This window comes from Tachysurus fulvidraco, chromosome 9, assembly GCF_022655615.1.
Source record: "Tachysurus fulvidraco isolate hzauxx_2018 chromosome 9, HZAU_PFXX_2.0, whole genome shotgun sequence".
NCBI lineage: Eukaryota > Metazoa > Chordata > Actinopteri > Siluriformes > Bagridae > Tachysurus > Tachysurus fulvidraco.
The window spans coordinates 16,559,002-16,581,459 of NC_062526.1; the positions used below are offsets into that span (position 1 = coordinate 16,559,002).

A 22,458-nucleotide genomic window follows, 5' to 3' on the forward strand; every position below is an offset into this window, starting at 1 on the left:
CATACTGACAACACCGTCTCGTCCTTACAGCACCATTCTTTTTCTTAAAACATACACAATTTTAATTTTCAATTTGAATCAAAAATACAGTTAACAAAGTAAACCCTGTTCATAAAGTCATCCTAACCTGATTCCAATTTCCTTTCATTCTCTGGGTTCTGGGACAAGCTCTGCAAAAATTTTTGTTTTTCACCATTTTGAATGAATTTTGTTCGTATCTACTGTCATGTGAACACTACATTTGGTTCAAATCATTGAGAAAACAACCCGAGCAAATCGGGTTTGATCGAGGTCATCTCTTGGAACTAGTGTGACATCTTTAGATCGAACTTTAAAGCAGACTTCAAAGATTTTCACCAGCCTTAGGTGCCAAAATTTCTAAAACTGCTTGTAGCCTTTGTAGTGCTCAGTGTCAAATGAAGATTTTTCTTTCCCATCTTTCCCTGGAAGGCGTCGAGTCTTCTAAACAACGACTTGTAAACAAAAGATTTTTTTTTTACTTTTGCCACCTATAAATGTTGCCCCATAAACATGAAATCTGGAAGACTGCGTGATTTGTTAATAACACACAGAAGAATTTGATGGGAATGTTGTGAAACAGGAAGTGAGTTAATATCAGGACTTTAATGTCATGTGTCAGTTGCTAACAGCTATTTGTTTTTTGTATTAATGAATGTGAACATGGATTGAAGAGAATGGTTGCGTATTTGTTGGAATGGTTGCGTATTTGTTGGAATGGTTGCGTATTTGTTGGAATGTTGTGTTTGAAACCGACCAGTGAACTCTCGCTCTCATCACTGACCGCTTCTGATCTCATTCCCTCTCCTGCCGAAAGGGTGGTGACTCCTATCCAACCATGTCACTTAATCCTCACTAGCTATTATCTAGTGTGAAAGGAACATTTCGGTACGTCGGCCCTCGTCTGGCTCAGCAGCACCTTGGCGGGAGTTGTTAGGAGTCCCCAGAGAAGTACTTCTAATTAGCTACACATGGGAAACACTTTGTCGGGGACCATATTGGCAGCCTACACTTTTAGCCAAACGTGTGGACGTCGTGCCAGAACGGCCGAGGATAAGTGAGGCTTAGAAGAAAGTGTTTTAATTGTTGTTTCCAAAACCAAGCTCTTTAAACAGAGTAGCAAATAACGAGGGTTGCTCCACTAGCTCTGGTATTCCCTTTCCCAGTGAAGCTCAATGGAAAAACAAATTCATGATTCATTAACACAAGCAGCATCCTCTGAGCTGTTTAGAGTCTTCAGTCTGGAAAGTGCTCGCTGATGCAAATCAGGTCCTCACTGATGGGCTTTTTTGCAGTTTCTTTGTTGTGGGCAGTGAGGCACATTATTAGAACTGTTAGCATGTAGAGGATGTTAACACTGGGCACATTTTTGATGTGTTTTGGTAGAGAAAGAGGAACACAAATTGAATGTTTCATAAAGCAGAAGCTTGATATGGTGCAGAAGTCCTTTGATTTAAAAGCTGCTCGGTGTAGAGAGGCGCAAGAGAAACGGCGCCAGGCAGCTCATTTCCATAGGCAGACATCTCTTCAAAGGACGTCGCAGTTTGTTTTCTTGTTAAATGGCCGAGGCACCAAGCCAGAACACGGCTTCGTTGTGCATGTGGTTTAGAAGTAAAAAATGATGCTGGACGCTTTGGCTGATGAAATGGACGATTGTTCCAGTAGAGGCTGCTCCGCTGCACCGCAATGACGAGAGGAACCATGCTGTAATTTGTCATTTCTGGTGAGTGCAGAATATTGGGGTTGGATTTAACCTACAACCAGGCTCGAAGGCAAAGAGGTGAAATTGTTCTGCGGCGGCCGAATCAATCACACGATCTGAATCCAGTCGAGCATTAGGTTATAGACTGGTGACAAATTTCGAGGAAAAAAAATCAGTGTTCTTTTATACTGATCTCGCAGATGAAATATGCTTTCACTTGTCCGTTCAGAAAGGAACATTACTGCAAATTACAATCGCCTAATGGGCGTGGCCTCTTTCAGGATGGCTCCGCCCCATCCACAGGCCCGAGGGCTCAGTGGTTGCTGATGAGGATGAAGATGATGTCATTGGGATGCTGTGGCATTTACACTCATCAGCTGAACATAGACAAGAGATTTTGGAGCGCAATGTTGGACAAAGCTCTTAACCACCATCGTGACCACACCAGCTTAGAGAGTTGAGAGGTGATCACTCCAGTACAGTTTCAGAGATTTCTCAACTCAACGGCTTTATCCTTTAATCTGTCGCCTACCTGGAGATCCTCCTATATCCCAGTCCCTGTGTGAAGTGTGGAGCAGTAAGCTTCTGTTTCTGTTAGGTGCTTCTGGGGGGAAATGTTTGCAGTGAAGCTGAGGAAAGTGTGTAAGGAAGACTGAAGGACTGAAACGGTGTGTGACTGAAATGTCACCTGAACACTTTCTCAGAATAGTGATTGTAATGCATTTGTATTCTTATCTTACTGCTTGTTTTATTTTTTCTACATCTCTGCATAAATTGTGATAAGAATCTCATGAAAGATTTCATTATTTATTTATGTTTCTGTTTCTCTCGGTTAGCAGTCACCATGTGCAGCACTGAGCTTGTGTCGAATTCATTATCCACATGCAGTCATGTACAATCTGTACAACAGCAGATGGCAGCACACCCTGACCGTTATCACAGCAGTTCCACATCTCTGAGATCCTGAGGGTCAGAGCAGAGCACTTCAAAGCACATCTTATTTAATCTCATGACCAATCTGCACAGCAGCCCGGGATTAAAAGCAGTCAGGGTTCTTCATCCAGGAAGAGGACATGGAGAAGGCAGGAGCAGGTGGATCTCAGTGTGCAGCTGTGTGTCGTCTGGAAATTCTCTCTCTCTCTCTCACACACTCTCTCTGTGTCTCTGTCTCTCTCTCTCTCTCTCTCTGTCTTTCTGTCTCTGTCTCTGTCTGTCTCTGTCTCTCGCTCTCTCTGTGTCTCTGTTTGTCTCTCTCTCTCTGTCTTTCTCTTTCTGTCTCTCTCTGTCTCTCTCTCTCTCTCTCTTTCTGTCTCTCTCTCTGTGTCTCTGCCTCTCTCTCTCTCTCTCTTTTTGTGTGCTCCTCTCTCTCTCTCTCTCTCTCTCTCTCTCTCTGTGCCTCTCTCTCCCTCTCTCTCTCTCTCTCTCTCTGTGCCTCTCTCTCTCTCTCTGTGCCTCTCTCTCTCTGTGTCTCTCTCTCTCTCTCTCTCTCTCTCTCTCTCTCTCTCTCTCTCGTGGCCTCTCATCTCTCTGGTGTCTCTCTCCTCTCTCTCCCTCTCGTGCCTCTCGTCTCTCTCTCTCTCTCTCTCTCTCTCTCTCTCTCTCTCTCTCTCTCTCTCTCTCTCGGCTGTGCTGGTGAAAGAGTTTTGCGAGAGTCAGCAGTGAAGCATTCTCATGTCTGCATTAACCCTGAAATCCAAGAAACATCATGCTCCTTCACGCACTTTGTTAAATCATTGGACCGACACATTTACTGCCAGATTCAAGAGATCTGGACGTATCAGACCTTGAAGATGTATCCAAAGCCCTTTCTTAAGAGAAGTGGAATTTCCAGTAGCCTCATTCTCAAATTTTCACTTTATAATTGTGCTTTATTTTATTTTTTGCTTATTTGCTTAACCCACCTGGTAATCAGCTTGAGTTCAGTGAAATCATTTCTTCATCGCCTGTGATTTTCATCCCTTCTGACAAGGAGGTGGAGTTGGATAGGATCACACTGTCAAAGCTAAGAGTCAGTCACTGTTTACTCCAGATGCTAGCTAGCTATTAACCTTTTTATTGCAAAAATGTGCAGCAAGAATGTAGAAAAATCAACTCTGTCCAGTTGTTTAGCATTAATAACTTTTCCTCTTCATGTTTTCTGCAGCTTATTGATACGAGGGCATAATGATGATGCTTCCTTGTGCTTTTAGGCCTAAGTCAGTTGCAGAAATCAGTCTTTTTCCACCAGTAGGGGGCTCCCTACTGCCTCCAGGTACAAAAAATCATGAACTTCTTTTTAAACCACTTGTACTGGAGAATCTGCTCTGATTAACTTACAGGCACAGCGGTCTAGATGGAACGGCAGCTCGATCATGTGTTCATCTGTTTCCCGAGAACGAATCCAACACGTACTGGTTCATTTGGTCTGAAATATACTTCTGTGCTGCACACTTTTAAGCTGATGGAACAGACATCTGTCCAGTTAAGTCAGGAATTAGATGTGTTCACACTGTACTTTAAATCAGTTCCGTGTCTGTGGACCATCCCTAATATCCTTGAGATTTCTGTTGGTCTTCTGTCACGTAGCGCTCCGTTATGGACTTGTATACACCTCGCTTTTATGTGCAGACATGCACTTTACATGGGTAGGGTGTGCGCTCCAACCTCAGCAGTAACCATGAAAAATTGAGGGGGCGAAACAGAACAGAGGAAAAGTAAAAATTCTGTAAGACCATCCATCTTTTCTCCCGAGTGAGTCCACAGAAAGAGCGGCGCTGAAACACTAGCATGCTAATGTCTGCCTTTTCTCCACCTCTCCGTTCCAGCACGCTGTAACAAAGACATGCAGATGCTACGCTTGCTCACAGCCGTGTGTGTGTGTGTGTGTGTGTGTGTGTGTGTGTGTGTGTGTGTGTGTGTGTGTGTGTGTTCAGTAGGAAATTAGAAGGAGGAGAGGAAAAGCTCTTGCTCATTCAACCTCATGGTCCCAGTGGGACATCTGTCCTGCTGCGCTGCTAGTAATGGGAAGGCAGAGAGGGGGAGAGAGAAGGATGAGTGAAAAAACGAAGAGGAGACTCTGAATAGAGGGGAAGGAAAAGAGAGAGTTCAAATTATACAGAGGGAGAACGAAGAAAAGAGGATGTGATGTTACACTGTTAATGAAGACGTGTGTTGTTGGTTTTATTGTGTTGTGCATGAACAGGGGCCGGGGCCTGTTTTGATTGACAGTTTGCATGCAGTAGGAGTCACAAATATTGCATCATCACATCCTCGATCTCTCATGCAACCTCTTGTGTCCAACAGTGAAGCCGTGGCTCGCTCATGTCGAGCTGTGTCGTCGTAGAGGCTCGATCTGATTGGCTGAGAAGTGTGGAGGAGATTTTTTTATACCAAAAAATGTTATTGTATTACAAAATAAATCTTGGACGTCATGCTAGCTGGAACAGTGTCTGCTAGTAGACATGCAGTTCACTTCCTGTTCAGTTCCAGCATCTAATCGACTATTTTGAAAGTGTTTCATGGCCTAGAGAGAAGAATTCTGGCATTGTCTCCACCAAAAAATGATGCCGTTCTCTTCGGCGTACACTAATGCCGTCCAAACGCTGGCGTGTAGCCGTTTCCATCCAATCGCTTTAATGTGTTGTGTTGTGCATGAAAGATATAATGCTGTAATTTTCCCTGCTGTGCATCTGTGTATGCCACTTTGTGAGGTGCAGTGTGTTTCGCACTCACACGTTCGTTCATGAGGTTGAGAATAGAGATTTGTGTGGAACTGTGCTGCCTAGGTGGGCGGGGCTTACTCTTAATCCCTGTCAATCACAGTACCAGCTGTGAGATCATGTATGAGAAAGAGGGCAAATAGCGCTTTACTCTGAGTGTGTTACAGATATGAACCTGTGTGTAAGAGTGTTAAGTTATTGTTATGAGCATAAATTCAACTTCAGTATTCACTTCCTGCTAATAAGTCGCTCCTTCATTTCATTGCTTCTTCCTGACACATGTGCGTCACCAGGCTGCTCATACAGTAAGTTTAGATCGTTTAGATCCGTCAGGTTGACTGACACACTCTGTTACGGTTATTGATCGCTCTTGGACTCCAAGGCTTTTGATTCACAGATTAAAAAAACCTCTTGCCACTTCATCAGTCTTTCTGTTGCCACTGTAGAAATGATGAGCGAGTCGGTAAAGTGAGTAGTTACTCATAGCTGACTCTCTGATTTGTGGGATCCTCTGTGGAATGAGCAACAACAGAGGCAAAAAGCCACATCTGGAATACTCTGGATCTTTCACTGTGTGTAAGGCAATGATCCAGTCATTCAAATGTAAACAAAAGCAGAGCAGCTGCCTGTCCTGGTATTTTGCTCGCTTGGGCTGGTGGGAGGAGTTTAATAAAAAGGGGCAACTGCTGTGTGATTAAGTCCACTGGGTAAATGAGACATGAGTAACACTCAACAGAACCGTGCTTCACTGCGTTTATGGTGTTCACTAGGTGATACTTGGTGCCACTTCAGACGGCCTATTGATTGTGTCTGTGACTAAATCCCTCTGCGTTCCTAACGTTGTAATAAGAGTAGAAAACAAAATGGAGTTTTCTTGAACTAAAAAGAAAAAGTGAAGAGGCTCAGCATTGATGCATGTCTGTATGTAGGCTTCACATTACCTTTGAGTTCCTTTACAGCAACACGCCACACGATATCCAAACACGAGCTGCTTACAGAAAAGCCATCATCAGCAGCCTGTCTTCCTCCTTCCTCAGACGTGTTACAGGATAAAAAGATGTGACACCGAGCATCATGAAAGGCTGAGTGTTTTGATTATTTGAGACATCAACTCCATTCACACTGCCTGTCTCTGCCGTGGCTGCGGAAAACGTGGGCTGACGGAGGAAGAGAATGGCAGGATTGTTTGCCTGTGATGGGAAAACTATCGCACCACTCGGCTTTAGGAGCTGATGTGAATCTGAAACTGAGAATTACGGGCTTCGAATGACTTCATGAAATCCTGCCCTTGAGTAACGAATACCTCTGCGTATTCCCTTTCTGAAGGATGGCCTTATCCTTAGGGGGTTCTTAAGAGGATTTAGTCGACACGCCTCGCTCCCGTATCGACACCAGACCCAGACTGATATCTTTTATTTCATTAGTCCACAAAATGGCCCTGAGTCGGGAAAAAACAAGTGAAAAAGTCTTTTGTGAAAAACTCCTGCTGTCCATAGAGTTTCAGCACTGAGTTTTGTTTACGGTGAGAGGCGACAGAAAGCCACGCTGCGTCTTTCACCACATCAGTTTAGATCCATATTAAATATTAAGCTTTAAACTTGATGTCAAGGTCTTCCTGTACTGTTGACCCACTTCCTTTAGTGCATTCCTCCTCCATGTGTAGAAACAGATTCTCATGCTAATGTAAGTTAGAGGTTCAGCTGCGACGTCCGGGCTGAATGACTGTTTGCATCTCTGAGAGTTGTGTGTTTATCTCCACGCTGCACGATCGTTAGCGAGACGCTGCTCACACCGAGCGTGAATTATTGCTTTGGGGATGATGAGGTGGATCCATGTTTTAAAATGTTCCCTTTTCTTTAATTACCTCTGCGGGTCTCCATGTCCTTCTGCGCTTTGAGGAAGTGTCGCAAAATAGCAGGCGTTGGTTCGTGTTAGTAATATTTTTTACAACTGTTTTTTGAAAAAAAAAAAATAATAAAAATAATCCAGGAGAGTGAGACACAAACAGACTTTCCTTTTGAAACCTGTGATTATCTTTTATCTCTTACTCCATTCCTGACCTTTTGGAACTTGTACAAACCGAGCCCCAGTCGAACGCAAGGCATAAAGACGTAAACCTTGAGAGGCGGCTGCATTAATTCAGCGGCGTGATTGATAGTGGTAGTGGCGGTGGAAGTGCCTCACGGCGTGTTTTTTACCGCTGCATGCCCTTTTCACTCAGACTCCTGACTGATCAGTACCGAGCTTCGCCGACGTGCCGTATTTGATATGAAATGAAGCCTGTGGATCTGAAGCTAATTAAAAAGTACTGGACAAGTGAAGCGCCCCTCATTAGCACATGGCAGGAAAACGCAAAAGTAGAAGAAGGGAAAATAGAAGTGTTGGGTTTCTGAAGGCGGAGTTTCAGCGACCTCTAGGACTTGATGCTTGCTTATTTACTAGATCTACTTTCACTACAACATGCCCTGTGATGTGTTTGTACCTTTTATTTCTCATAGCTGATCCATTTCTGTTTCCTATTTGCTCCAGTTACCGAGCCTGTTAAAAATTTACTGTGAAGTAATCCGTTAAGAAAAAGTCACGTGTGTGTGTGTGTGTGTGTGTGTGTGTGTGTGTGTGTGTGTGTGTGTGTGTGTGTGTGTGTGTGTGTGTGTGTGTGTCTTGTCAGTAAGAGGTGACCGCTGCATGACTGTGGAGCTCTGAGGAGCTGCTGCCTGCTTTCATTAGACCTCAGTAGCTTAGAGTTTGAAACAGAATCTAAACTCCTGAACTCTCTCTTTCTCTCTCTCTCTCTCTCTCTCTAGCACTTTGCCTCATTTGCTTCCTTTATCTCTCCTCTCCACTTCTTTTTCTTCCTCCCCTCCGTCGTCTCCTGCGGCACATCTCTTCTTTTCTCTACTCACCCGTAAATTCAATCTCAGGCAAGAGTTCAGCAGAGCCGCAGTAAAATTGCACAAGCACCAGTTGACACAAACATCTCAGCAGATGAAAAAACAAACAAATGCTTTTGGACTTCTTTTTCTCCCTCGTCTGTCTCTCTGTCTGTCTGTTTCTCTGTCTGTCTCTTAAATTCAAATGAGCTTTACTGGCATGACCGTGTTACAGGACAATGTTAAAGCTAATATTATTGCTATAGATTATTATACATTTACATACACACACTCACACTCTCACACACACACACACACACACACACACACATCAGGTCTCTCTCTCTCCCATCACCTAAACATCTTGTAGATGCTCAATAAGAACTGCGTGTTTGTATTTGAATATTTTGCCATGACAGGTTTAAAAGATTTAACATCCAGAATCCATTAGAATGCATTAAAGCATCAGCTTCAATTATCTCCTGTCAGAGGAGCAGCTCTGACGCATCCATTTGCATGATTTTAATAATCTAACTCCAGCTCCTCCAGATCGTGCGACACCGCCGGGCTCGACACTGACCTTTTCAAATGGAGTTTGTGTACTGTGGGCTTGTACAGGTGGGAGGCGAAAGTGTCTATCTGTTAAAACATCTCTGTCTATTAGACTGGAACCACTCTGTTCATTATTGATTAATATCTCAATCACTGCATGTAAGTAAACTGCACTGATTAGTGGGTCTGTAGAGGGATGTCTTTATGTTCTTTCTGAGGTTTGTTTGTTTGTTGTTGTTGTTGTTTTTTTTGCTCTGATCTAATTGAGACCTCACTTTTCTTTTTTTTTTCCTCAAGACGTTTGTCTATTAGATTTCTCGAAGGCATTTTCTTGATGCACAACAAAACAACAATCATGCGGTCAGTCAAATTCAAGAATAAATATGATGTGAACTTAAAGAATGACATAGAGTGAGTGTGATCTAGTCACCCGGACCTTAGCTCAGGCGTGAGCTCAGTGCTTGATTTAGGGATTTTAAAATCCTCACGCTGGATGTGTGAGAACAAATTCGGTTCAGTCACGTGCAACCCTTTTACACGATTCTGTTCAGTCCACGCAGCGGTCTCCTACCCTTTTTTTTTTTTTAATACAGTATGTATATCGTGCTGTAAGGTTTGTGCTGCAAGAGAGATTTGTGTCATTCATTGTGAAATATCTTCACATCTAAACACTTCTTAAACTCTGTGTAAAAAAAAAAAAAATCTGTTTAAATTACACCAGACATCAGTGGAGTTTAAATTCGGTTACACATTTAAAAATGATGTTTATTTTGCTCTGTGTGTGTGTGTGTGTGTGTGTGTGTGTGTGTGTGTGTGTGTGTGTGTGTGTGTGTGTGTGTGTGTGTGTGTGTGTGTAAGATAGTCTGAAGATAAATGGATGTTGATGTGTGATTATTAGAGCCATCTGTTTAAGCTCTGTGTGGTTTTTTTTTTTTTTTGTTTTGTTTTGTTTTTTTCATTTCATCCTTGTGCTCTCTCTCTCACTCTCTCTCTCTCTGTCTCTCTTTCTCTCTCTCTCTGTCTCTCTCTCTCTCTTTCTCTCTGTCTCTGTTTTGTGGTTCATCTTGCTCTGTATTCTCATTGAAACACAGCAGGTTTATTTCATCATGCATCCGTGTTAAAACAAAGCATCTTGTGGTGATGTGTGTGAGCTCGAGATGTGTATGAAAGGATGATGGCAAAATGACAAAGTATGGTGTCATATCATGAATTGCTTTTTAACCTTTATAGAATAGGAAACGTAAACGAAAACAGCTGCTGTAAATGTGGATTAGTTATCTGATCAGCTACGTGATATTGAAGTGCTGTTAGTGAAGCACTGTATTGCTGTTTCTCTGTATTGATGCATGTTTTGTATTTGTGTATGTGTACGTGTGGTATTATGTGAAAGTTCAGTTGTGTACTGGCTGTATATATCAGTTTCTGTGGCCTTTTCTCCCCTGAGACATCAGAGTGGCAGCACAAAGTCAACTTCTGTCCTTGAGAGAGACTTCAGTTAGAGAGGAAAAAACACAGTGTGTGAGGACAGAGACCGAGAGAATATCTGTGTATCCTGCGCACTAGGAGAGGTTGGCTTTGGGCAAACATTTGTGTGTGTGTCTGTGTATGTGTACTCGTTCATCTGTTTGCTAACTTCCGTGCACGCACACACACACACTGGTCCTCACATTTGTTCAGATGATTTTATATGCACTGTTTGTCTTCATTATGGGGAAACGCAGTACCGCAATACATTACAGCTTATTACAGAGTTCTGCTGCTGCAGTGTCACCCGCTTACTAATTACATAGCATCTACACTTCTGTCTGCATCTGCTACTACTCCATCCAGCACCGAGAGTGATATCTTAAGGCAGCTGTTACTGCTGCCTTAATCTAAAAACTGCCGCTCTATCTGGATCTGCTACTACTGCCTTGATCCAGCAATTAGAGCTCTATCTGGATCTGCTACCACTGCCTTGATCCATTTACATTTACAGCATTTCGCAGACGCCCTTATCCAGAACAGCTTACAAAGGTGCTTAAGTGTCTATCATTTAGATGCATTACCTCTGGTTCTCTAGGTTATCATGAGCCTAAATCACTGTTCAAAGTTCTGCTACTACTGCCTTAACCAGCAACTGCAGCTCTATCTGGATCTGCTACTACTGCCTTAATCAAGCAATTGCAGTGGTCATAGACTTTCTTCAGCCTCCTTTCCATGTGGCCTTGTAAAGCTTCCTCAGTCTGTTTTGTGATGTGATAAGGGCTGTTTAAAGGGCATCCAATTAGCCACGTGAAGGGGTCGATTTTCCCCCCGGATCTCAGCTGCCCTTCCTTGGGGATAGTTTTCTTTGAGGTCATTTGATCGGGAGGAAAGTGGTGATTAGCGAGTATGGAATATATAATCATTTATTCCCAGTAGCTTCGGGAAACCAGGCAACTGTGCTGCCATCGTCTCTTATTCTCATTCTCTCTCTCTCTCTCTCTCTCTCTCTCTCTCTTTCTCTCTCTCTCTACTCCCAGGCAGACACGGCAAAGCTCTTTTGTGGAACGGACACTTTTTCCACTGAAAGAGACTTTTCCAGCATTATTCGTGCATGTGCCTATGAAGCGTATCATTCTTATTTGGATTTAATTTGATTTGCATTCCGTCGGTGGTCCCGCTGTCCCTCGGTGGCTGCAGCCGATGATCCGACACAAACCCACTGTGTGAGTGCATCTGAGCGAGAGAGGGGAATTAATCCAGTTACTGAAGTTAATTATAGCAGGATTGGGACTGTACACGCTGTACACACACACACACACACACACAAATATGCCTTACTTTCAGTTCCAGCTCATATACAACTTACAGGATGAATCAGAAATTCTCCAACATGCAATACGCGCATTAGGGCCGTCCATATCTCCCCTGGATTCATCTTCTCTGGATACGCTGTAATTAGAACCCATTTGGTCCATGCCCTTCCTTTACCAGCAAACTTCCTTTCCAAATGACATCTTCAAAGCTGCTTCATCAGATGTGTACACTTGCACATCCTGTTCTCTCGTCTAAACACTTCCACACAGCACACAAATTGAGGATGAGTCACATCTGCACGCCAGTACGACACTCGGTAAATTGCGTGTGTTGTTAGTGGGTGTGTTCACCTCAGGGATGTCGTGTGAAAAGTAAAATAATACGTTATGTAAATGAGGCGTTTGAACGATAATTGTTCTCCCTGGCCATGGTGAGTGTTGCTCTCAAAGAAGAAGCAAACGCCGTCATTTACAAAACAATTTCATTATACTGAGAAATTTTATACTCTCCCATTATTGACTTTTACAAATTGTTTGTATGTTTATCAGCAGGAATAATTTGAATATATCAGGCATGATAGGTTTATTGCAATCTTGCGTTCTCTTGCTGTGAATTTTCACAGTCCAAATGAATTCTTGTACAGCGAGTAATTCAAAGAAAATCAAAAATCTGAAAAGTGCTCCTCGCTTAAGTATTCGATCCCCAGGGTCCAGACGCTCCAGATGAAAGATGTTATCTTAACCAGGACATAATGGACTTATAATCAGCCTTCACCTGTGAAATATTAAAACAGCTCCCACTTTCTGAACTGAAACCACCTCCACTGAAGACATAAGTAAAAAGACATTGATCCAACAGTGTTTACTGGGAGAAAGCAGTGGTTAGAAAGAAACCACTGCTCAAGGAGAGCGAAAGAGAGAAAATTAACTTTTTATCAGGACAGCAATCCCAAGCACAAGGCCAAAACAATGCAGGAATGGTTGAAAACGAACATCTGAATGTTCTACAGGGACCAAGTTAATGTCCTGCTAAGAATTTGTTGCACATGAGCCAATGCAAAGTTGGTAAGAACCCACCAGACTTGAAGCTGTTGCAATACTAATCTAAAGGGCTTAAACACTTTTTAGTCATTAGCCAAGGGGCATTTGTAATCCAGATGATTGCGTTGTTTTATGGGGGTTGAATACATTTGCAAGGCGCTCTGTATACCGCACCGAACAGCCCGGTAACTCGTAGAACTCTGTAAACCATAGACATCGTCACGTAACTGTGTCTTTACCTGGAGAATAAAATTAGAATGAAGTGAGACGTTATCTTCCATCCTCAGCATCACCGATGACAGTAAAGGTACACAGCTGTGCTCTGGGAGTAAAGTGTACCGCTCTGTGCTCCACATATCTGATGGATAATTGATAGTGTTTCCTCAGGAAAGCAGTTAAATATGCAGTGGGTCCAGAAAGTGTTCAGGCTCCTTCTGTTGTTGCACACAATGCTGGATTAAAAGCTCAAACAGAAATATTCAAACAACTGGGCCTTTATGAAGGAGTAAACCTCGAGTGATGCCACCAAAGTCATACACTTAAAATAGCACAAGGATAAAGATGATGTGATGTGCTGAAACACGGACGTTTTGTGCTGAACTGGTGATATCCTCACTGTGGTGAAGCATGGTGGTGGAGGCATCATGATAAATGGAGCCAGAGATGTCCTGGGAGAAAACCTGCTTCAGTGTGCACACATGCTCAGGTTCAGTGAAGCCCATGTCCATGAGTGGCCTAAACCCAGACATGAACCTGGGGAGAGCTGAAGGTGGCAGCTGCTTGATCTTGAGAGGGTCTTGACAGGAAGAAATCTGGTTGGTGCTTTTCTTTATGTTTCACATGCCAGACCAAGGCCACCGTAACTGTCGTCTGAACTACACGTCAACTCCGACTGCACTTTGTTTTGCATGTCCTAGAAACAGTCACTCCTCTCCATCATGAACAAAACACATCACATCAAACAGGTCCTTTGGGCTGCGTGAATTATTCACAGCTAACACCACGGATCAAGCAAACCTCTCCTAATGCACTCATCCCAGCCGACGTGTCCGACGTGATTCGGCTTAGCCTCAGTCACCTGGCTCATTCATCGTCTGAAATCCTTGCAGTTAGAACCTTTGCTTTGGCATGAGTATTTTAAAAAGGATCTTTATATTAATTGTCCTGGTAGACAGCGTGGCCTGCACAAGAAGCATTCATTTATACACTTGTAGCACTCGCAGGTCATCGGCAGACAAACAAAGGATTCTACTTTCAGGTAAATGATGTATTTATTCCTCCGCATTCGGTTTCATCAGGCACTCGGAGTCTCAAATTATAGACCAGCTCTTAACGCAACATTAGAGAAGCAGCACAGCCTGGATTCCTCTCCATTTTGAACTCCCTTTCCACATTCGCTATCACAGATTCGAGTCTCTCGAGTGGGAAATGAGATAACGTTTGTCCTCAGCGCTAGTGTATGTGTTTTATTTCTCTACACCAAAGGCTGTGAGTCTGTAACCATGTGTGTAACGCCAGTGTACAACCTCAACACTCTCACGATGAGGTCTTCACTGTATTGAAGATTTTTGCTCATAGATGCAGAAGTTGCTGTCGCTTCCGAATCGTGTTTCCTAAGACTAAACCTCCTCGTCAGATCTGCAGCGGTGTGTGTTATTGAGAGAGTCGGCAGGTGAAGTATGGGCTTCATTTGGATTAAGCCACAATAAACTGTGCCATTTTCACAGCTCTCTAATCTTTAGCTCAGACTTTTTTCTTGCCTGGACTCTGAGTGTTTCCACGTCAACACCAGGAGAGCCGCAGGAATCCAGCGGCGACTAATAGCACAAAATGGGCGCTGAGTTTGTTGACTGTGGAAATGGAATAGAGGATTTCGTCCTAGCGGTGAAATAGAAAAACACTTTACTCTGGTGGCTTTTTGCTTCCCTTTTAAAGGGGAATTGAAGAATAATCCTCACACCTGCCACTTTTTATTCAAGAATTAATACGAAATAAACGGCAATAGATGAGTCACTTTGTACTGAATTCAGAAGCTTACTCTCAGTAGCTCCTGGAACGTTAGGAAAAAGGACCTTTGTACTTTATGATTCGAAGTACAATAAAAAAATGTGTGAAGTTAAATGTGTGCAACAGAACAATGAACATTAAACTTGTGCATAAAATAAAACAACATTTAAATGGCTGAAATCAAGTGACATTAAAATGTATAAGATCTAACGACTGTGTAGGCATTTAATTAGTGAATAAGTCAAACTTGAAGAAACAATTAAAATCAAATAAAACCAGGTCAGAGAGAGAGAGAAAGAGTAAGACAGAGGGGGAGAGAGAGATAAAGAGAGTAGGAGAGAGAGAGTAAGACAGAGAGAGATAAAGAGACAGAGAGAGATACAGAGAGGGAGAGAGACAGAGAGAGAGAGCGAGAGAGAGATAGAGACAGAGTGTAAGACAGAGAGAGAGATTGATTCTGTTCATGGATAAGAAGGTACACGGGGTCATCCATCAGCTGTTCCTGCTGTCTATCGCACTACGCTGCTGTCGAACTGGAGAAACAGTTAAGTTCTCCTAAAAACCCTGAGAAGCTGCTCCTCCAGCACAGAGCCTTAATGTTCCTGTGCTTTCACCCTCGGTGTATGTTGTGAGTGTTTCATTCTGCTCATTGGGGTTTTTTTTAAAACGCTTTAGCAGAGAGAAGTAATGAGTTCATTTCCTGACAGATTGGCTTCAAAGCCCAGCTGATTCAAACAAATCAAGTCTCACTAGTGATGTAATGTAGAGTGAAGAGGTCTCCATGGGCACAGACCCTCCCTCCTCCACATACACCTGCTCACAGGTGCTCACCGTTGCTTAGCGCCACTATGATTGACAGGGGAGAAACTAAGCACCTCCCACCCGGTTCAACAGTAATTTGTAGGTCATTCATTGCAAATAAATTTATTTCTATCTCTTCAGTTCACGTGTTGGAGTTGGGATACTAGAAGATACACACACACTTTCTGTTCGACTCTGCCTAAAGCACCGTGTACACATAGGTGTATGTTGAAGCTCCGCACATCTGTTACTCCTTCCTTCCCTTTATCTCTTTTATAATTTTTACCTCATTTTCTGTGTGTGTGTGTGTGTGTGGGGGGGGGGGGTGTGCGTGTGTGTGTGGGCTAAGTCTAGCCGAGGTTTAAGAGAACTGAGAATGCTCACATCTCCACTGCTGATATTGAGTTTGGCAATTTGGCACAAGGAGCACACACGCGCAAACACACATCTAGAGATTGCGGTGTGTGTGTGTGCGAGAGAGAGAGATTATTTTTCACCCAAAGCCTCATTAACTGTAGAGACTGAGGTTATAGAGAGTGTGTCTGTTTATCTGTGTACAAAACTGAGCATGGCGACCTCACCAGTGATGGATTTTTGCAGCGCAGGCAGGATTTACAGCCTAATTAGATCTGCATGCCACTGTGTGTGTGTGTGTGTGTGTGTGTGTGTGTGTGTGTGTGTGTGTGTGTGTGTGTGTGTGTGTGTGTGTGCGCGTGTGCGTGTGTGGTGTTTGCAGTACTGTAGATAATTCAGAGGCACTACAGCAAACGCATGCAGTGATTTCTACCACAGGGGGCAGCTGATCGCCAGCCTTCCTCAATCTGTCTGTCTGTCTGCCTGTCTGTCTGTCTCTCTCTCTCTCTCTCTCCCTTTCTCTCTCTCTCACTCACCTTTCACCGAGAAACAGTTATCTGAGTTAATATGATGCAATGCAGTGCCACAGATCACAGCTGTAACTGTGAATTTGCCCAAAATTTGCTAAGCAGCCTCCTATTTTATACACCAGATACACAACGTTTATGAACCCTGCTCATACTTTTTCTGTTTTATGCAAATTATGCTTGACACAAAGGCACAATCTCATTAACAAAGTGCAGTTTTTACATTTTCCAGTGACCATAAACACCACGGCCTCAAACACTCATCATCTGTAGCTTAAACATCATCTTCCAGGTCTGACTCAGGTCTCATTACACCATTCTTGATGTGGCTATGTGTCATACACTGTAATCAAGCATCTCTCTCTCTCTCTCTCTCTCTCTCTCTCTCTCGCTCGCTCTCTCTCTCTCTCTCTCTCCCTCTCATATATGTATATAATTTGTCTGTGTGTTTGTGAATGTGAGAGAGCGAGCACTTTCGTAACACTCTGGCATGCATACACAAACACACACACACACACACACACACACACACACACACACATATCTCATTACAAATAAACAGTATCACATTAACACCCAGGATCATTAATACCATCAGCACCACGCACATACACACTCTCACACACACAGAGGATGAGAACCCTTTTCTCAGAGTTGTGTATAATTGTGTGTAAGTGATCACCCTCTGAACGAGCAAACAGAAATGAGTGCAGTGAGCTGGCTGAAAAAGATGAATGCTGCAATGAGCTGTGTGTGTGTGTGTGTGTGTGTGTGTGTGTGAGACAGAAACAATACACCATCTTGACAAATGAAATTCCTATGATAAAGATGTTGCTCCACAGATATAGAGATGTGATGATTCTGATGTTTAAAGAAAATTACACATCAGTAAATGTGAAAAAAACATCATTAAATGTGTGAGAACATGTATTTATATACATTACTTTATATATATTTTTTATATATATATATATAGCTAAGTTAATAAACTGTGTGTGTAGTTAAAACACTAAGGCTGAGAGGGACTCATTTAAAAATCTGTTGATGTGTTGTGGGATGAGACTTTTGTCTTTGACTTTTGTCCCTTTAACACCTTGTGGATGATCCGACCTTCTCCAATCCACCCTGCTCTGCTCCACCCTGCTCTGCTCCACACCTAATCGTGTGTGTTTATTGAAGACGCAGGTCTTAAACCGTGTCAGTGTTTCAGTTTAAAGCCCAGTTGTGCCTCTTTACTGCTGCCCCGTTCTCTTGTGTGCACTGGAGCTTCCTGCTGTGAGCCTTCTGTGCACCTTTTCTGCCTTTGTGTCTGTGTCTGCATCTGCCTTCGCCCCCTTCCCCCCCCACCCGTCCGTCTGTCTGCCTCTCTCTCACCTGGGGAAAACGCACACCTTCAGCTTTCTCTTTGTGTTCTGCTCCGTGTCGTGCTGTGAGCGTTTCCTTTTGATTTGCTCTGTAACCGAATTGTCTGAACTTGTGTAATCATTAAGACTGTCTCGTTTTTCATTCCTCGACTCTTATTCATCCTGTCTGCTCATCCTAAACCCTGAGTCCTGTTTGTCTCACACAACCGTCCTCTCCTCCGTCACTGTCTCGTGCCGTCTCAGGGGTTTTCCTTCTTCACGCCTCCTCTGAATTGTTCATGAGATTCAGTTGTGTTGATTATTTTTAGTGAAGGCTTAAGCTCACAATGACTGTGTGTCTCAGAAGGACAACTGGGTTTGTTGATTAATTAATGTTTTTATGGGTTTATACCTCTTTTTTTTCATCTTTTATGATTGTATTTATTATAATATTTTCAGTGAAACGAATAACTCAAATTACTCTAAACTATTAACCTCAGATGCACTGCTACAAAAACAAACCGGTGAATTAATATGTTAATAGTAATAATAATAAACTCGTACTTATTATACAAAATCTGTCTAACATTCAGCCTTCTTTCCCTGAGATTTTATTTATTTAGTTCATTTGCATAACTGCTTTGTGAAGACAAGGTTTTGTTTGGAAATGAAGCTGTTCCACATTATCCCACAGTTTAGTCCTCACTAGTACACTCACCTATCTTACAGCACTCGATAGGTGAAATGGCTTTGAAGTGATCATGCTGATGCCATATAAGGAAAACGGGGGTGGTGCTGAAGAGCAGGGGGCGGAGCAAAGTTTCAGAAAGCATCGCACTGTAGGAGCAGACCGTCTGCTGAAGTTTTTGATGTTTTTTATGAATTCTGGACTTTCAGCTCTGGAAATTTCATTAAATTAGGACGGAGTTTGACAGAAGAGTCTTGTGTCACACAATAAAGCAGCCAATTATGTTTCAGTATGCAAATGAAGTCATGCAGCATTTTCGGCTAGTGTAGTTAGTGTTTGACATTGAGATTTCCTGACGTACAATGATGTATTTGGTCTTGGGTGATTTAATGCGTGTGCGTTTGATGGGTCTCTTACCTCTTTACCCTGTTCTTCTTATGAAGCGTTAATGATCTTATTGTTGCTGTTATCTTTAAGAATAGACAGAAGCAGCACTTCAACGCTGTCCACATTCAAAGGTAATCCTGAGATAACGACACAATTAAGCTTTTTGATGAATATTCAGAACTCGTCCTCATGCTAGCGGTGACCCGTCCAGGCGAGAAACGGGAGAACTGGGTGAACTGGTTGTGTCCGTGTGCTGCGTCTGACGGCTGGTCTCTCAGCCGGAGGTCAACACTCCTGCATTCAGCAAACTCTCACTCATTACTGTCTCTCTCTATCTGTTTCTCTCTCACATGTTACCCCACTTCCTCCTTGCCCCTCTCTCTCTCTCTCTCTCTCTCTCTGTCAGATGTGCATTAGACAGTAAAATAGCAGTCGAGTAGTGAACTTTGTTCTGAAAACACAAGTGTGTGTTACAAAAGAAGATCCACACAGCAGAAAACTGGCAGGCTGACAGCTGCTGTGTGAGTACAAGGCAGGGCTGGAGGTGTCCTCAATAACTGCAGTGCATGCTGGGAAGATCTTGACCTCCTCTCCTTCAGCTCAGAGTGAAAAGTGCTTTTTTTTTGTGCACTTTTTGCTATTTTAAGGACATTTTGTCCAGGTGTGTGTGTGTGTATGTGTGCAAGGGATGGAAGAAGAGATCTCAAGATGAGGATGTGTATTAATATGTTAAGGTTGTAACACTGAAATAGAGCTGCAGAGCTAGCGTAATATAGTGTACGAGTTTCCATCTCACTCCATTAACACCGTCCTTGCATCATTCCATCACCCTGTTGCGTTTCTTGGGGTTTCTTCTGGGGCATGATCCTCCATCTTCTGCTCTGCTCTTTAAAGCACTTGAATTGCCACACTCAGCAGCCTCCTGCTTTAAACAGGAGGATTTTTTTTCCTCTTCAAGAATAAGAATGTCTTAAGCTGTGAAGCTAATGCGCAGTTCTATTATCAACCGTTTGCACAAAGAAAAATGTGTGAGCAGGAAAACCTGAAGGCCACTAAGTAAAAATCCCAAACCTCTTTGTTGTGTTGCAGCAGCAGGTGAAATCCTTCAGTCTGCTCCATGTTTAGTGCACAGAGATCTGATGCTTTCCCAGTGGAGCCTCTACATAAGATATGCAGTAGAACACTTCCTCAGGTCCAGTGCTTGGGCCTCTACAGGAAGATGATCTGTCTGTAAGCATCTGCAGTTTCCTCTTTAATTATTTGTCTGTCGAGGCAAAAAAACACTTCAGCGATTCTTCATGAGAAATGAAGAAGGGGCGTGTGGTAGCCTAGTGGTTAAGGTCTTGGGCTACCAATCAGATGGTTGTTAGTTCGATCCCACTAAGATGCCTCTGTTGGGTCCCTGTGCAAGGCCCTTAACCATCAATTGCTCAGTTGTATAAATATGAAATAATGTAAGTCGCTCTGGATAAGGGCTTCTGCCAAATGCTGTAAATGTAATGAAATGTAAACAAGGAAGCCATCCAGCAGGACAAGTGAGCAGGTGAACAGCTGTGTGCCACCGCCACCATGCTTCTCTCAGGTCCATTTGCAACACTGGGGTTTAATGCTCCATACTGTGGAAAAGGATGTAGTGGGGAAATGCCTTATGCAAATACTTATAGATTCCCCAAGATCTGATCATTACATTCGCTGCTGAAATTAAAGTGTGAATCATTCAAGATTATCCAGCACCTTTAAGTGAAAGACTTAATAAGAAGAGTCTGGTGGTGTTCTGGTATCCATGTGTTTATTGTTTTGTTATATAACCCAGCCTGTGTTTTCCACTCTACACTTTCCAGACTTTTAAACACGGCTTCCTGAATGATCCTTCAGACGTGATATTTTAACGCCAGCCGACCCAGCCAGCGCAGAACTGGGAAACCTTTAACACAACCCAAATTACACCGGATTGCTCCACTATTGCAGCAGGGTGTGAAATCCATCAGCTCACTGCTCTATGTGCTGCACAGATTGTGCAACGAGGGAGTCGCTGCTGACTGTTAGCTTTCAGCACTCCCTCTGGAGCCCAGTGTGGCTTCAAAAAAGCAGAAATCTCCCAGTGCTGAAGAGCTTTAATGTCTGTATTCAGCGCTCTGTCGCATGCTAGACCTTCATTATTATAAGGAAGAGGTGAGAATTAAGGGAGGGTTTGGTATTGTGTGTTGATGTGTTCACAAAATGGTAGGAATTGTTACATTTTTCTTATCTTAAAACCAGTATCAGGGATCTTAGTATTTTGGCCCATTTTTAATGCCACCTCATTATTGTGTGAAACATCACTGTACTCTTGAGTTGCATGTCTTGTACATCCTGGCTGAAAAAGAAAAATATGACTCAGTTTATTTAATTTTTAATTTTTTTATTTATTTCAATTTTCAATGGAAAGGTTTTGTTCAGACATTTACAGTGGCTTACATAAATATTCAGCCACCAGTCGTGTTGGTGAAAGTGAAACGTGGTGCTGGTAGCATCACAATTACATTTTACATTTACATTTATGGCATTTAGCAGACACCCTTATCCAGAGTGACTTACAACTGAACGACTGAAGGTTAAGGGCCTTGCTCTGGGGCCCAGCAGCGGCAGCTTGGTGGACCTGGGGTTCAAACCCATGACCTTCCGATCAGTAGCCCAACACCTTAACCACTGAGCTACCACATCCAATTACAGTCACCTCCCGGCTTCCTAGCCTCTGACTAATCCCCTCGTTTTGGCAGTGGTAATTGTCCTATTTGTTATTGTGTGGAACATCACTGTACTGTTGTGTGCAAAAGATTTGCCTGCTGGTTTATGAGTAAACATATTTATTTTTTAATTTATCTGGAAATGAAGAAATAAGCTCAGATTAGTTTGAAATATAGTTTCAGTATAAACAGCATGATGCCATTAATTTGGTCTTGTTTCTTAACTGTACGCATGCTTTTGCATTCAGCTACGTGGATATATTATGTGGGTATATTTCTCAATGTCTTACAAAAAGCAAAGTTGAAGAAAAATTGCAAGCAGAAGCGAATGTTTGTGAGCTCCTGCCATGCTGGCTGTAGCGAGAGGAATCTTTTCAGAGCTTTAATGCCTGCATTCACACTGAAGCTTGGCCTCCTGTTGGACCTAATTCATTAATGAGTCATGAGTCAGTCAGCATGTAAAACTTCCCCAGGAGAATAAAGCAGGTCTGCATTAACACAGCCCACTCTTCTGTAGCTCAGTGCTAATAATAAATGAGCGAGTGTTAATTCCACAGCTCCATCACAGCCCCTGGTCTTTTCATACAGTAGCCCAACTGCCTCATGTCTCACAACTAGCAGCGTCTCGTAGGTCTCAGTTACATGGTACTACAGACGGTCAACACGTGTTTCTACTGGGCATATGTTTACAAACGAGTGAGAGGGCATGCAAGTTATCACTCCTCCTCCATGTGCTCAGCGCAGCCTCCATGGAAGTTTAGCTGTGAAGTGTCTCCGCTAAAGTAACAAAGACTAAATTAAATCCTGTGATTTGAAGACATTAATCCTGTTCCAGCTTTTGCAACACATCTCCCCCCAGAACTAACCAACACATACTGAAGCCTCAGGCTCACTTTCACTCACCTGCTGTGCTCCAAAGTGTGTGTAGGGTTTAGTCAGTGCTTGTAGGTTTTTTACATTATGC

At 43.0% G+C, this 22,458-nt stretch overlaps 1 protein-coding gene across 6 annotated transcripts in view; it reads left to right on the plus strand.

Moving 5' to 3' along the window:
- arvcfb (ARVCF delta catenin family member b) overlaps positions 1–22,458 on the plus strand; it is a 121,481-nt gene that overhangs the window by 9,130 nt on the left and 89,893 nt on the right. The gene's annotated exons all lie outside the window — the stretch shown is intronic.